Genomic DNA, 2,973 nt, shown 5'->3' on the forward strand with positions numbered 1-2,973 from the left:
GAGCAGGCGGGCGCCTCCGGGGCCCGTGGCAGGCCAGGGCCGACGCCGCGGGCCCGGGCCTTGGCAGGCAGCGGTCAGCCTGCACGCACACGCCCCCGGCGACCTCCCCGAGACGGGCTTCGTGGCCACTTCTGACTTCGGGTTCACGTAACGGCTCGGCGTGCCTGCTCATTTAGACAACCCCGAAGAGCTTTCTTGGCAACCACCAGCCAGGTGAGCACACGTCACGCGGCGGCAGCTCGTCCCGTGCGCCCTCGGCACCGTCCCCGGCCTCCCTCGCCTGCCTTATCGGGCAGCGCGACTTCCTGCCGAGGGTTCCCCCGGCGTGCTGACATTTGCGGGGCTGTGCGGGCTGCACCGGGCTCTGTGCTAGGTCTGTCTCCTGGCAGTCGAATCGGCTGGGCCAGGCGCCCCTGTGGCTCAGGGCCCCGCAGGTTCTCGGACATGGGCCGTCCTGGGGCGACGGGCTCGCCCCCTGCAGCAGGCCGGAGACATCCTCTAACGCGCACGGCACGGACCGCCCCTGCAGATGCTCGACGTGTGGTCCTGAGGCCGCGCCCGCTGGCTCCAGAGGCCAGTCCCAGCATTTTGTCTGAGGTAGGAGAAGCGGGTAGCATTCACCAGAATGTTTGTAATTGCCGATGGACCTCAGGCTGTATTGAGACGAGAATCGTGTTCGAAACGGGGAAGTTTGAGCAGACTGTGAGCTGCCGGCCTCGGATTACGGTATTCATTCATTCGGCGGAAACGTGTCTCACTCCGTGAGAAATGCTGGGGTGTGACAGGTCCAGGCGTAGTGAGGAAGCGCACACTAAGGCAGCTTAAATCGCATCGCGTGGCGGGCCCGCGAGGGGCCAGAGCTCTTCTGGTCTGGCTCACGGGGCTGCTGGACTCTTCCCCGGAGCAGTCGCCAGCCGAGCTGTCTACGGGAGGCTGGCTGACCGGTCAGGACGGTGGCCCGGTGGAGACTGTGCCTTCTTAAAGGGGGCGGCTGCCGTTCGGTATCGTTCGATGGTCACTTTGTGGAAATGTGTGTCTGGTTTTGCCAAGAGAAAGTGGAGATCCAGAATTTAATGCGAACTATTCCACTTAAGATATCGCCAAGATGGTGGCCGCTTCGAGTGCTTAAAAGCTCTGTGGAACTCGGCCGCGGCCTGGGTCTGTGTGCTGTGTGTGGGCTGCCGGTGCCCCATGCAGGTACCGAAGTGTGCATGTCACCCGGAGCCACCCGGGACCGGCAGCTGCTCGGCCGGGCCGGCCGCGTTCGCAGGGGCAGAGCGTGGTCCCCGGGCCTGGGCTCGGGGGCTGAGGGCATGACTCGGTCAGGTGAGCAGCTGTGAAATCCTCGATTTTATTTTCTTAATGAAAAAAAAACTATGATTTTTCGTTTTTACATTTTGGACGTAATGAGTAGAAGAGTAAGTTCTATTTCACAGTTATTTATGGGCAATGAAATGTACTTTTGACAAGTCTATCACATTTTCATCGTTTATAATTTTCTTCCAATGGGGAGTTAAAGGTTTTGTGCCTTTTTAACCGTGTTTATGAATAATGTTTCCTCGTGTGTGTGTGTGTGTGTGCACGTGTATGTGCGTGTGCTCGCTAAGCACGAGGCATCTCGCGACACGCACCTGGCTCTGCCTCATTGGCTCTGAGTAATGCCATCACCTGCAGTGAAATATCCACAAAGCCGCTCAGGTCTCTGAAGAGTTACTCTTTTTATTTTTAATTTATTATTGTTATTTACGCCTACAGCACCCGGTCTTCCTGGGCGGTCTCCCCTCCAAGTACTAACTGGGCCCGACCCTGCTCAGCTTCCGCGATCAGACGGGATCGGGCTTGTTCAGGGCGGCGTGGCCGGAGACCATGGACCGTGGCTCCACTGGGCCTTCTGCGTGTGAAGCAGACGTGCTCACCGCTGCACTAGGGAACCACGTCCCATATTTACTTTTATTCAGCACGTAGTTAATTTGAGTCCAGATATTTTTAGCAAAAACATTTAAACCGGGGAGTCGATGAACACGTGAGAGGCAGAGGGAGGCGCGAACCCGGTTTCATGTTACGTTTAAAACTGAACGGTCGACAGGTGCGTCTTCAGCCACGCTAAGTGGGGTACCCGGTAGAAACCGCTCTCTTCCACACGGAGAGGCGGCAGCCTCCCCCCCCCTCCCCCCCGCTTTACGAGGGCCTGGAGCGAGGCCTGCGTGAGGAGCCATCCGGGTACCACCTGGGCTCCTGGGGCGCTTAGGCAGGTCATTCAGACCTTAGCTCATCAAAGTGGCTGCGTCGAAATGTGTGTCACCCAAGCGAAAGCTGGTACTCTCCGAGGTCAAGCCCTCGGTCAGTGTCGCCTTAGAAGGAACATAATCCGTCCATCAGAAGTAACTTAGACCGTCCAGTCTTTGCTATCAAGGTAGATAAGGTCCGAAGGTCCCATCGGCTTTTACTAACATCGTCTCCCCCTGGTCCTCTCAGACGATGTCCCTCAGACGAGCAGCACCGTGAAGTTCTCTCCTCCCTCCCGGTCGGCGCTCCAGCGTGTCTCGTGCAGCGTAAGCAAAGCTTTGTTCTCAAGGCCTTATCCCTTTACCTTCCGCCGCCTGTTTCTTTCATGAGTAAATCACGACCATTTTCAGAGACCGCGTCTCCCTGGCTCGGGTTCTCCCTCCCGGAAACCAGGCTCCGAGAGACGGCGTCCTCACGGAGGAGAGACCGAGGAGGGCGAAGCATGGCGCGGTCGTGCTCCAGCCGTGTTTGCTCTGCTACGGGTAAAAAATCCTACAGCACATGCGATTGCTCGGGATTGCATGTCACGGGAGGACCTGGTCATGCTTCACCCCTGACCCCCCGACCTGCCCCCCACCCCGTCTCCGCGGGCAAGACCGAGGAACAGCGTGACGTTCACGGACAGGATGAGTCAAGAGCGGTGAGCGCGCCGAGTGCGTGGTGAGAGGTGGGGTCAGGTTCGCAGTG

The 2,973-nt window shown here is 58.5% G+C and overlaps 1 pseudogene; it reads right to left on the reverse strand.

The window, feature by feature from the left end:
• Nucleotides 1-1,746: 1,746 nt before the first annotated feature.
• On the reverse strand, nucleotides 1,747-1,865 carry LOC118602029 (annotated as a pseudogene).
• Between the last annotated feature and the right edge of the window lie 1,108 nt (nucleotides 1,866-2,973).

Source organism: Rousettus aegyptiacus, unplaced genomic scaffold (assembly GCF_014176215.1).
Source record: "Rousettus aegyptiacus isolate mRouAeg1 unplaced genomic scaffold, mRouAeg1.p scaffold_m13_p_4, whole genome shotgun sequence".
Lineage (NCBI taxonomy): Eukaryota > Metazoa > Chordata > Mammalia > Chiroptera > Pteropodidae > Rousettus > Rousettus aegyptiacus.